The 12599-nt window shown below is 36.0% G+C and overlaps 1 long non-coding RNA gene across 1 annotated transcript in view; it reads right to left on the bottom strand.

Moving 5' to 3' along the window:
* Positions 1-356: 356 nt before the first annotated feature.
* The window catches only part of LOC114487009 (uncharacterized), a 104688-nt gene continuing 92445 nt past the window's right edge, over positions 357-12599 (bottom strand). The window contains exon 4 of the long non-coding RNA XR_003681573.1: positions 357-1256. This is a non-coding gene — a long non-coding RNA (uncharacterized lncRNA). The remainder of the gene's footprint in view (positions 1257-12599) is intronic.

Below are 12599 nucleotides of genomic sequence, written 5' to 3'. Positions count from 1 at the left end.
GCCGTGGCCGCTGAGCCTGCGCGTCCGGAGCCTGTGCTCCGCAACGGGAGAGGCCACAGCAGTGAGAGGCCCGCGTACCACAAAAAAACAAACAAAAAAAACAAACAAACAAACAAAAAAAAAGGATTAGTTCAATTTTTTCAATTGCATACACATGCATACACCCTGGTCTGTTTTCTTAGGGTTTGGAAACATTGATGTCACCTTGCGTGCTTAATATTTTGCCACATGCTGCGATTACAGCATGACAAATCAAAGCCATAATAGTAACCATAGCTTCTTGCTCTTCCAGCTTAAGTTCTCATCTCCTAAACCAAAAGTCTTCCATACCAACTGAAGCAAAAATCAGGCAGACATGTTTATTATGCGTTTGGGGATGGAGAGACAAATAAGGCAAGTCATGCCTTAAGCAAAATACAGCCCATTTGGAGAGACTGACAGCTGCACAAAGTCTGTCAGAAAGAAATATACGGGGATCATCTCTAAGGTGCTATAATCAGAAACCAAAGTCTCACGGTGGAACAAAAGATGTAGGATCATTTCTTTGGGGAAGAATCAAGGAAGATTTCATGGCAGAGGTTTCAAATGGTCATTAGAATTTAGGGAAAAAGAAGCAGAAGAAGGCATAAGAAAATAAAAGAAATGCTCTGAGAAGGAAGTGCCTCGAGGTGGTCAGTGACAGGACTTTTCCAGGGAGCACTGACCAGGTCAGGGTTGCAGAGGGTAATGGAGAATGGGTGAGGTGGTAGTCAGATGGAGAGTTGGGAAGGCAGGTCAGAGACAAACAGATCATGGAGGGCTTATAATTGCATGCTAAGAAGTTCATTTAAATTTAGTAAACAGGAGAGCCAAGAAAAATGATTCTTAGCAGAGAAACGATCAGGTCTCCATTAATTACAAAATGACAACAACAAAAGCAAACAAATAATAATAACAATAAGCAATTTGCTGATGGTCTCCCTGCTCTTTGTTTAGACATTCATAATCTGAGTAATCCAGTTTATCACCAGTTGTCAGGGAAACCTTATCACCAGAGTTATCCTCTCATTGTGATCTGTTTAATCTTTTCAGAATCTGCTGGTGTCTTCACTTGTTGGCTGCCAAGATTCTGGCTCGGGCTTCAGTCCTCACTTAACAGCTCCTTGGCCGCCCTTTTCCATTCATCCATCACATGCTTTAAATCCATCCAAAGTTCTGCAGTACATCTCACTTTTTCCATTTCTGTAGCGCTCATGTTACAATGGCCTCTTGTACACCTGAAAATTAGATTCAAGTAATTTCTGGTTCTGATGTTTCAAACACTTTATGCCTTTGTGCTTACAGAGTGCCCTTCAAGGCCCTGATTGTGCCTTTCTTGTTGAGACTGGATTTAAGGATTTCTCACCATTAAGGTTCAGCCTGATCAAGAAGAACAAGGATCATCTTGGACTTATCTGTGAAGTTGTATTAAAGAATGTCAGAGTGTTCATTAATCTGCTATATTACTCCTAAAATTGACCTCTATGTTACCTGCCTCCTGTCCCTATAAACACTTTTCATGAATTTTAAGCCACCTTTTCTAATTATTTAGTGTTCTAGTGGTAGCTTCTGAAAATAGCAAAATGCTTTAATTTCATGAAAAGATAACATTTAAGTGAAATGTGCAAGTTTCTGTTTTGACAGAGAAATTCTTATTTCCATAGATAAATTCCTCTTGAAACTCACCTGTTACTTTCTCTCTCTCTCTCTCTCTCTCTCTCTCTCTCTCTCTCTCTCTCGCTGTCTCTCTCTCTGCCCGCATACTTCCCTTCCTATTTTTCATCTCTAAGCATTTATCCCAAATGGCTTTCTCAGCAATTCTACATTCAATGGTTTCAAAGATCAGAGGACATTCCTTAGAGAAATATGCCCATTTTAAAGATGAAAATACTGAGATACAGGTAAAATGTCTTTTAGGTTTGTTTGTGAAGAAACAAACCTACTATAGAAACTCAAACCTGCTATAGAAACTCAAAGCTCTCAATCCTTAGTCTACTGAGAAAGTTACAGCCCTGACTTATAAATTAGTTTGAAAGAGATCATGATTCTTTCTCCTGTCTTGGAAATAACCTTGGTTTCTGGCTAAGAAATCAGTTACATCATATCAATTAACTCAAGGACAGAAAAACTTGTCTAAAACTTGGCTGGCCCAGCACTTAGAAAAAACTCAGCTTTGGCTCAAAGAACCTCTTCTGAAAATGAACTAGCCTCAGTAGCCACTGCAGAATCCTATCATTTGCTTAAATATTCTTGTACTAAATTCTCCAGTTAGTAAGTGCTACTTAGGCATGACATAAGTTAGTTTTTGGTACTGAGAGAAACATTTTCATTCAGTTTAGAAAATAATTTCAGTTTGTATATAGAATGCTATTACATACAAATTGATCATTTTTTCACTGTAACTTATTTTCATTTTTGTGCAGCTTTTTAAATACTTTTTTATTATAAATTTTGCTGTAATTTCTGAACATTATAAAAATAATTCTCAAGAACATTGTTACATCTGCATTAAAATTATCTGTCATTCATTTGTTGTGGAAATTGAATTTTTGGCATTACTTTTACTGATAAATAATCATGTAAATTATCATTCACAAGAATAATAAAAATGATTTATTATTTATGAAGTAAATTGGAGGTAACTTGATTTATGGAAAGAGGTCTGGCTTTGGAACAAGGGAGACTGAAGCTTGGCCATATGCTATATCTAGGGTTTAGACAAATTACTTCACATCTCTTTACATGAAATATGGGTTACTGATTACAATAATGTTGTCAAAATATAATATTATGAATGTAGTAGAAATTTCCCAGCTCAGGGATGGCTTATATTATGTGTTCAAAAATATTAATTCTTTTTCTTCTTTCCCAGAATATAAGGATATTGCACCATTGTAGTGATGTTTTTCATTTGAACCTTATGATTTCACTAGAAGTGACCATTTTTAGTTTCAATAGTTTAATAAATTGTTTGCCAAATTAATAAGGGAAGAATGAGTCCATTTACTTCTTTCCAATAGCAAAAGCATTTTTCCAATAGATATCTAAAAAAAGAAATGTTGTAAATTATACTATATTTTCCTTGGCCAACTACTACAACATTTTATGGGGATGTAATCCTGAAAATTTTACTTAACTTAAAACAAAAACTCCAGGTTGTTTTTCTTATTAAACCAGAAGAAGCTGTTGCCTGATTACATGTCTAGCATTTACTTGAATGAACATTAATGAGCTCATCTTTTTCTGAAGTATCTTACGTCATGTTTCAGATCCATCTCAAGGTCTCACCAAAAATGAAGATTTAATGTTAAAGCTAAACATCAAGGTAACTTAGTAAAGAAAGACAAATTTTAAAGGAGGTTAAAAGGGGAAAACAGAAGAGGAAAAAATGTAGACTGAGGAGATCAAGAGAAAAGTGAAATGAGTCAGAAGAAATTTAGTTAAATATTGAACGTTTAATTGTCTCACAAAATTAGAGATAGAGGTAATCCAAGCTCTGACTATGTTAATGAAAATGTACCTGTGACTGTAATCCAGGTATGTCATTTCAAGAACCCAACATAAACCTTTTTTTAAAAAAATGTGAACCAGAAAGGTCTGTGTTTTTTTGTTTTTTGCTTTTTAAATTTGTTCATATTCTGACACATCCTGAGATAAATTCTAAACATCAAAGACTTTCTTTACCTAAAAATCACTCAAAGCAATAGAAGATTCAGTGGAGACAGGAAGGTCTAACATATTGGAGAAAGTATTATACATGTTCTTTAAAAAGATGCATACCTGTAATTTGTGATCAGATTTAAATTTTAGATCTAAATTCCAAGTCAATTACTTATTATCTCAACACATTTTATCCCAGATTTATAAAAAATTTTACTTCCTCACTAGACTGCCAACTCTTTGAGACAGAGGCCATTATATTTATTTTGCTTTTCCTGGAGAACTGAATACAGTACTTAGCATACACTAGTTAGTCCATTTATCATTAATTAAGGAACCACAATTAACGTGATGTGTCCACAATGACTGCAGTGCCATTCTCTTCTTGGGGGCCTTAAAACCCTGCAGTAGTTAGGACAAGCACACTCAGAAATCATGACATTAGTATACCAGGCAGAAAAATATTTTAAAAATACTTACCTCAGTGGTTTAATTTGACTTGTAGGAAATCATAAACACAAATATAGAAAATAGTAAATCTTAGAGGGAATGGAATAACCTGGCATACACATTTTACTACTGAGGCCCATCACCCACTTTCTTTTATTCCACTTAGCTTTAACTTTTCTCTTCCTTTATTCTACATTTTGTTTCTATACTTTGTGCTTCCATACTTTTTACTTCATTATCCTTTCCTAAATAAAGACTGGAAAAAGTTGGGGGAAAATAAAGAAAATAGACACGTTTTAATGCTACATTAGCTATTATTTGTAAAAGCATATATGTAAGTTTTGCTATAAATGCATTGAAGTTTTTGTAGGTACTTTTATAATATAATTATTCACTGGAATGAATATGTACTGAGTCTTGACTATGTGCAAATCAGAGTCCCCTATGTAAAGCAGAGTATTATGAGCACTTATAATGGAGTAACAATTGAAGATGGGAAGGCAAAATCCACTAGAGGAGCCATTAAAAAAAGCCCTTGAATCTATTTCTTTAACAAACTTACAAAAGGTTAGTGTTTTGCCATGACTTTGGCTGTATAACAAAGTAATAAAATGGTTTATCTCTCTGTTTACCAATGTTTGGTCTTGAGCTTAAAAAAATATTCCTATTTATAAATTTACTCTCAAAATTATTACTTGGTTGTTTAGATAATCTTGAAAATGTTGGATGTACTAGAGAAAAAGGTGAAATCAGATGCATGTTGGACTAAGCAACTTAAAATGTTTTCCAAACATTTTTGGTTCTATAAAATCTAAATTTATTTTCTCAGAAAACATCAAATGCTTGGTTATACTGAAGAAACATGAAGTCATTTTCCAATCTCTTTCGTTTAATTCCTACTGTTTTTGAAGAACTACTTACTATATGGAGAGACTGAGTTTCTTTACTGAAACTAATGTTTCTTTAACACAGTAAGAAGAAACTTGAAAACATAGTAGGTATAAGTGGCTCTTAATGTTAAGTTTTACTTGGTTTGACATTTATGACATTGTTTTTGGTAAGTCAGTAGAAATCTGTTTAATTTCCTTGAAGATCTCTTGGATAAGCAAAAGTAATTCTAGGTAAAAGTGTCATTCAAATGAACGCATCTCAAAAATGTAATGAAGAAAATGGTACCATTATGGAATGGCAAAAATACCATCTTCTCACCTGATAGGTCAGTTTTATCTATGATCGAAAGGAATCCATTTAGAGGGAAAAAAAGTCTTTTATACACATAAATACCTTACACTCAGAAAATTCAGGTACAGATAGTAATACTAAAACTGGTTTTATGGTAATTATAAATTTTCTTTACATTTCTAGGAATGAATTATATAGTCATCACTACTTCATTCTTTCAGAAAATATTTATTGAGAAAATTCTATGTGTCAAGCATCATTCTGAGTTCTAGAACCATAGTGTTGACGAGCAAGACAGGGTTTCTACTCTTGTGGATTTGACATTACAGTGGGAGACAGCAGGTCATAAATACAGTAATTTCAGAAGAAAATAAACAGTTGATGGAATACATGATGCTGGGAAGAAGTACATTTATATAAGGCAGTCAGAAGAGCTCTTCTGTAATGAAGAGGTGATGGCTGAGCTGAGACTTGAAGGAGTCAGTCATGGAAGGATTTGGAAGCAGAATTCCCGGAGGAAGGAACAGGTATGAAAGGCATTTAGCAGGAAAGATCTCGGGGTACTCCCGTGGTAGGCTAAACGTGGTAAATTCTTAGACGCTTTTTTTCCCATTACAAGGTGGCATCTTTTCTCCCTCTCCTGGAATTTAGGCAGGAGAGACCCAAAGAGTGTTAGAAGTGAGGTTGTATTTATTCCAGGCCAGTCTCTCAGAGAGCTGGCAGCTTCCACCTGGTTTCTCAGAGCCCTTAGCAGATAGGTAGCTCTAGCAACCCTCCTGGAGAGACCCCAGGAAGGGGACACGACTAAAAGCAGGGGCAGATGGAGAGGGGTCCTGCTGAGTGCAGCCTTCCTGGCTACTCATTCATGGCTCCAGACACATGACAGAAGCTATTTTTGACCTCTCCAGGCCAGCAGCTGTTTGAATGCACCATGAAGAGTCGAAGCATCACCCAGCCAAGCTCTATTGGAATTCCTGACTCACAAACATGTGAGAAATGATAAGATGGTTGTTGTTTTAAGCCACTAAATTTTGAAGAAGTTTGTTATGCAGTGAAGAGTAACTGGAACATGTTCTAGAGCAGAAAAAGACCAATATGGTAGGTGCATGATGCATCAAGGAGCTTGTGATCTGGAAGGGGACCAGACACCATATTCCACTGGATACAAGTATATGCTTATGATTTTGCAGCATCTGAATTTGGCAAAAGTCAAAAGGATTATAAATAGAGACATTTACTTTGATTTTCTTATAAAAATATTTGTTGAGGTACCTAAATAAAAGTTTAAAATAAAAAACAGTATTTGGACTGAAATATTTACATATTTCAATTAAATAATTGGAAATGAGAATAGCCTATATTTAGCAAGAATTTGCTCTGAACTTTCCAGGTAACTTAATATCTGTAGAGAAAATATTTTCTTAATTAAGGTTATACAGAGAAATGTCTAAAATAAAAAAGCTTTCAAGATTTATTAACCATAAATATAACTTTGAGCAAGATTACATGCAATTTCATGAATAAAAGGTAAGAAGCCTATGTAGTACAAAAAATACATTCATTGGGAAAATACCAGTGACATGATATTAGAGATAGATATGGGTTTTTTTAAAACATTGATTAAAGTTCTTGAATAAATACTCTACTTATGCAATTTTTAAAGTTAAAATAAGCAATATGAATAATTGTTTTATATTGTTTTTATGTATAAAATATTACTTTTTAAAAGAATTTTGTTTTCAAGCACTTTTTGAAAAGAATTGTTTTATTGGTCCACAAACATAACAAAACAATTTGTTAATAAATAAATATCTCAAAAGCTTATGTATTTTAAATTATTTTAGCATCCCTCTCAAAAATGCTCTGGCTTTATCGTAAATTATATGATTGACATAGTGTTTTTTAGATTTACTCTGTTACTCCATTTTATTCATAATCAATTATTGAACGATTTTCTGAAATTCAAGTAAATGTCTACTATAGGTGTTTTGTTGATACTAGAGCCCCAGAAAATTTCAGGGCTGAGAGAGATAATGGAGACCTTGTAGACGAAACTCCACATTTTAGTGCTAAGAAGCAAAAACCTGAGGTGCTAACTGTTCAACCCAAGTGCGTACCTCTAATTGGTAGCAGAGTCGGGTCTGGGAATTCCACTCTCCTGAAGGTGATCAGTGGTCTTTCCCATACACCAGGCTTCAGGTACAAGCTTTCTACCCAAATAGTCCTACAAAGGGATGGTCATTTCTAACTAAAATGAATTATATTTTACTATTATGCTCTTTTAATTTGCAAGTGTATAAGTCAAGATTACATGTTTCCATCAACTTATTTCTTACTAAGAATTTTTCCATGTATTGTCCTGATAAAAGCAATTGAATATGTAGTTTTCTGGGTTTGTTTTTATTTTTATTTTTGGTTTGGATCATTCCGAATATTTTTCATAACTTTACAATGAGATGAAAACAACAATTTAAGGTCTTGATATTCAATTTGTGGTTTAAATGCTGACATTAGGGAATGAGTTTTTCTTATTTATCTGAAGACTGCTATTATGATGCAATTTCCTTTTTACAAAGCTTAGAAAATATGACCAACTCAAGCTTTTATTGATTTATAGAGGATGAAATCATATTCGTATTTCAAGAGAAAAAATAACCACCAAGTTAAAAAGCAAGTTGTCTCCGGTTGCATTATATTCTCAATAATTATGGGTGGGAATTTAAAAATCAATATGCTCCCATTTTCTGCTAGAAAAATCTACTTAAGATATTTCTGAATTTCTCTCTCAGGTTCTGAGAAAAAAATGCAGGCTTTATGCATTCGCTGATGGGAACTGACACTTTCTGGCTATTCTTTCACTGATTGATTGACACTTTTCACTTTGGAAAAAATGAAATGCCAGTTTCAAAGTCAAGATGAAAAGCTTCCCTCAGACTATGTGTTTACAACAATCATTATCAATATTACTCTTGGAAAATGATGCAGAGAAAGTGTCAAAACAAAAAGATCTTTTCCCTGTGTAGCACTAATGGAAAAATTGAATGCAATAGTAAAAATTATATATTTATAATCCTTATTATTCAAGAATCCCATATTTGCAAATTCACCTTCTCCTCTCTAAAATTTATTTGTAATGGCAAAATCCGTACACTTGGCTCTTCTGCCAGAACATTTTTGTGCTTTTTGTTGGTGATTTCATTGTTTAAAATGGACACCAAGAGCAGTGCCGAAGTGCTGTCTAGTGTTCCTAAGTGCAGAAAGACTGTGATGTATGTACCTTATGAGAACAATATGTTTGTCGGCAAACTTCACTCAAGGCGTGAGTTTTAATGTCATTCCTTGTAAATGAACCAATAACATATTTTATAAGGTGTCTAAACAGAAAAACACATTAAAAAGTTACATATTGATCAGTTGACAAAAAATGTAACCAGAAGCTCATGGGACCCTAACCCTGTATTTCCCGTAGGAGCAATGGTTGGTTCAGGATTCACTAATTCCATGTCCACAGCAATTCCAGAGAATGTAACCACTGAGAATAATGAGAGTCAAATATACATACACATATATACACAAACACAAGCGTATATATGAAACACAACCTCTAACTCAGCATATGAAATCTAAGAGATACTATTCATGGTATAAATCTCATCTGACTGTACTCTCTACCTTTAGGCTTCCGTTCAGGGCTGTTCTGAGATCATTTCAGGGAATGGAGAGCTTAAGGAAGAGTCGTTTTCTTCCCTTCGTCCTTTCACCTCTAGGTTCTTGAGAATACAAATAAAGAACTTTCCATAAACACAACCCCCAGGATCTGATCCCCATCTTGTTTTTGAAGGAGGTCAGAGGATGGCCCTCACAAAGACTCTTGCTTCTCAGGGAGGCCACCAAGCACAAATGCTGAAAAACAGCAGTATTACTGGGCTGGCGAAAAAGTTTGTTTGGGTTTTTCCGTAAGATGTTACGCAAAAACCCAAATGAATTTTCTGGCCAATCCAATACTACAAAGAGTGTGATTAAGTACAACATCTCACTCTTCTGCATAAATTCTCATGCACTAGGAATAAAATCCAAATACTCTTCCGTGACCCACAAGGCCCAACTTGATCTGTCTCCAACTACCTCCCCAGCCATATCTCTGGCCTCTCTTCTTCTCCCATCACACGTCAGCCACATTGTCCTTCCTTAAGTCTTTCAATGGCCAACTTTTTCCCTGCCTTGGAGTCTTTGCACTTTCTCTTCACTCTCCCTGGAATGCTGACCCCATGTCCTCACATTGCTAATACATCCTGGCCTTTCAACTCTGACTGCAAAACATACCTCTTCATTGATTACCCATTCCAAGCTAAACCCAACATCCTTCTAACCCTCTATTACAATACCCCATTTCATACTCTTCATAGCCTTAACTCTATCTAAAATCACCTGCCATATATTGGTTCACATGTATTTTGCCTGTCTACCTCCTTGGTATGTAAATTGGAGTATTACCTGTCTTATTCTCCACTGTATCCTTAGCTCCTAGAAAACTGCCTGGAACATAGTAGAGCTCCTCATATATTTGCTGGAAAGAAAAAACAAACTATTCAAACCATTTAAATGCAAAATATAAACTCCCAGAGGAGATTAAATATAATCACATCTGGATGGTGGCAAAAATTGCTATTGGGAAATTTAAAAAATCCTTTCTTTTATCTGGTTGCGTTGCCTATATAATATGTAAAAAAGATTTGCTTAGGTTTTCTTTTTAGCTTTTATTTCCATCAAATTTCCAATACCAGCCAGACATGCCATAAAGCTTTGCATTAACTTCTGAGGGTAGAATGAATAGCACAGCCTGCTCTAAAGTGATGGAAACACACCTCCTTGAATCATCTGTGGGCATATGCATGTTCAAGTGTAGGAGGCCTACATTATAGAAAACATTGTCAACTGTGGAAACACTGCAATAGACTGAACTGAAAGTAATTGCAAAATCCCAACCCCCATTCCTGTCAAAGGAGCAAAGAGAGTCCTAGGTACGGTAGTAAGAGAAAAGATAAGGATGAGCAGCCTTATACTTCATCTACACTTCAATCTATGTCTCCAGTTTAATCTCTGACCTGCACTTCAAACCGTGTCTGAAGATGTATAAAGAACACCCTGTCTAAGATACCATGGGACCACTCAGGCCTCAACACATCAACAGTTGGATTCATTTTTCTCCTCCGCAAAACGGTCCCCTTCACACACTAGAAAATGTGCAATCACTTTTCATGCTTTCTTCTCACTGTGCTGCATGTTCTTATATGCACTGGATCCACCCAGCCTGCCTCCTTGAAATGTCTTTTGGCTTTAGTCCTTATCTCTGTCCCAGAGCTCCCACTTGGCCTAGATCCATGTCATTTCACATCAGGACCATACATTCCTCCTCTTCTGAGATGGGATGGTGGCCCCTAGAGCTTGACTCTAAACCACAACTGAGGTTTGGAACATGGCCTTGCCTCTTGAACTCTATCATCACTTTTATCCTCAGAATTATGTCTCCGTAGAAATGGCTTAGAGCAGTTATCTGATTGGGAGGAGGGGCTAGAGGAGTTATTTTAAGGCTTCATGTGTATAGCATTTTAAACAAATCCAGGAAAAAATATTCATTATCTAAATCAGAGTAGGTTGAAGGGCTGATGGAAATGATGGGGATAACGAAGAGCTAAAAGTCACCAAAGCCACCCCTGTCTCCACTGATACTTAGGATCCAATTTGCCCTATTTCTACACATACTGACCACGGTTTCTTATTCATGCAGAGGAAAGCATAGTGTATTAAGAGCATAGGACTTTAGATTACAGGATTAGTATCAGAATCTCCTAACTCTGAAGTCCAAGTTCTTCTGGCTGTACTACATTGTCTCATTCAAGTGTAAACACAAAGAGACATGGTAGTGTGTATCTCTGTATTGTTTGTCTAAAATAAAACTAATTGGTTACTAATCAACCTAGGGTAAGACTAAATTATAATTTTTTTTTTTTTTTTTTTTTTTTTTTTTTTTTTTTTTTTTTTGGTGGTGGTATGCGGGCCTTCCTCTGCTGTGGCCTCTCCCGTTGCGGAGCACAGGCTCCGGACGCGCAGGCTCAGCGGCCACGGTTCACAGGCCCAGCCGCTCCGCGGCACGTGGGATCCTCCCAGACCGGGGCGCGAACCCGTTTCCCCTGCATCGGCAGGCGGACGCGCAACCACTGCGCCACCAGGGAAGCCCTAAATTATAATTTTTAAAAGTAATTGTTTTTAATTAATACATACTGACCATTGAAATGAAATTTTTAGTAAATCTCATAATAGATGGAAAAAGATGCAAGCTTACTCAAAAAATTGTTCTTCTTTCATTTGTTGAGGAATATTGACATGTTGAGCAAAACATTACAGCCAAATTCAAACATTGTTAATTCCTCAGTGACAAAACTTTGAACCTCAATAGATGCTTACACTTTGAAAGAAAGTACAAGAAGCTGTTACTAGTGGTGATTAAATCATTCTTAACCATGGCTGCTGTGATACACTAGCTCAGCTGGCAAGAGTAGAGCTGATCAGGGTGACATTCAAGCTTACCACATGTTGGGTATAGTTCCAGTCTGCTCCACTGCCACAAACTGCACACCTAACTCTTGTCTACCAATTAAAGTGTACGACTGTGGTTGTAAGGATGGCCAAATCAAAGAACGTAGCATCTTGTGACAGCATCACTACCGGAAAAAAACCACCTTAAATTCTACACCTTATTAATGATGAATCAATAATGTCATTGATGCATAAATGTAGACGACGTTTTAACATACTCTCTGAATCTACCCTTGGTGCACATTATTTTTTTTTTAACATCTTTATTGGAGTATAACTGTTTTACAATGGTGTGTTGGTTTCTGCTTTACAACAAAGTGAATCAGTTATACATATACATATGTCCCCATACCTCTTCCCTCTTGCGTCTCCCTCCCTCCCACCCTCCCTATCCCACCCCTCTAGGGGGTCACAAAGCACCGAGCTGATCTCCCTGTGCTATGCGGCTGCTTCCCACTAGCTATCTAATTTACATTTGGTAGGGTATATATATCAATGCCACTCTCTCACTTCACATTATTTTTATAAAAAGAAAAGATGAACATATTTTTCAGTGCCCAGAATAAAAAAAAATATATATATATACTAAAAGTCTTTATTCTGACACTTTCCTAATACATCTAATTCTTTATTTCCAGTCACACTTACTCAGTTGCATATTGGTTTCTGTCAATGAGGCTAAACAGAAACTA

This window comes from Physeter macrocephalus, chromosome 10 (assembly GCF_002837175.3).
Source record: "Physeter macrocephalus isolate SW-GA chromosome 10, ASM283717v5, whole genome shotgun sequence".
In the NCBI taxonomy this organism is placed as follows: domain Eukaryota; kingdom Metazoa; phylum Chordata; class Mammalia; order Artiodactyla; family Physeteridae; genus Physeter; species Physeter macrocephalus.
The sequence above is the reverse complement of the archived record's forward strand: the minus strand, read 5'-3'. Positions and strand labels throughout refer to the sequence as shown.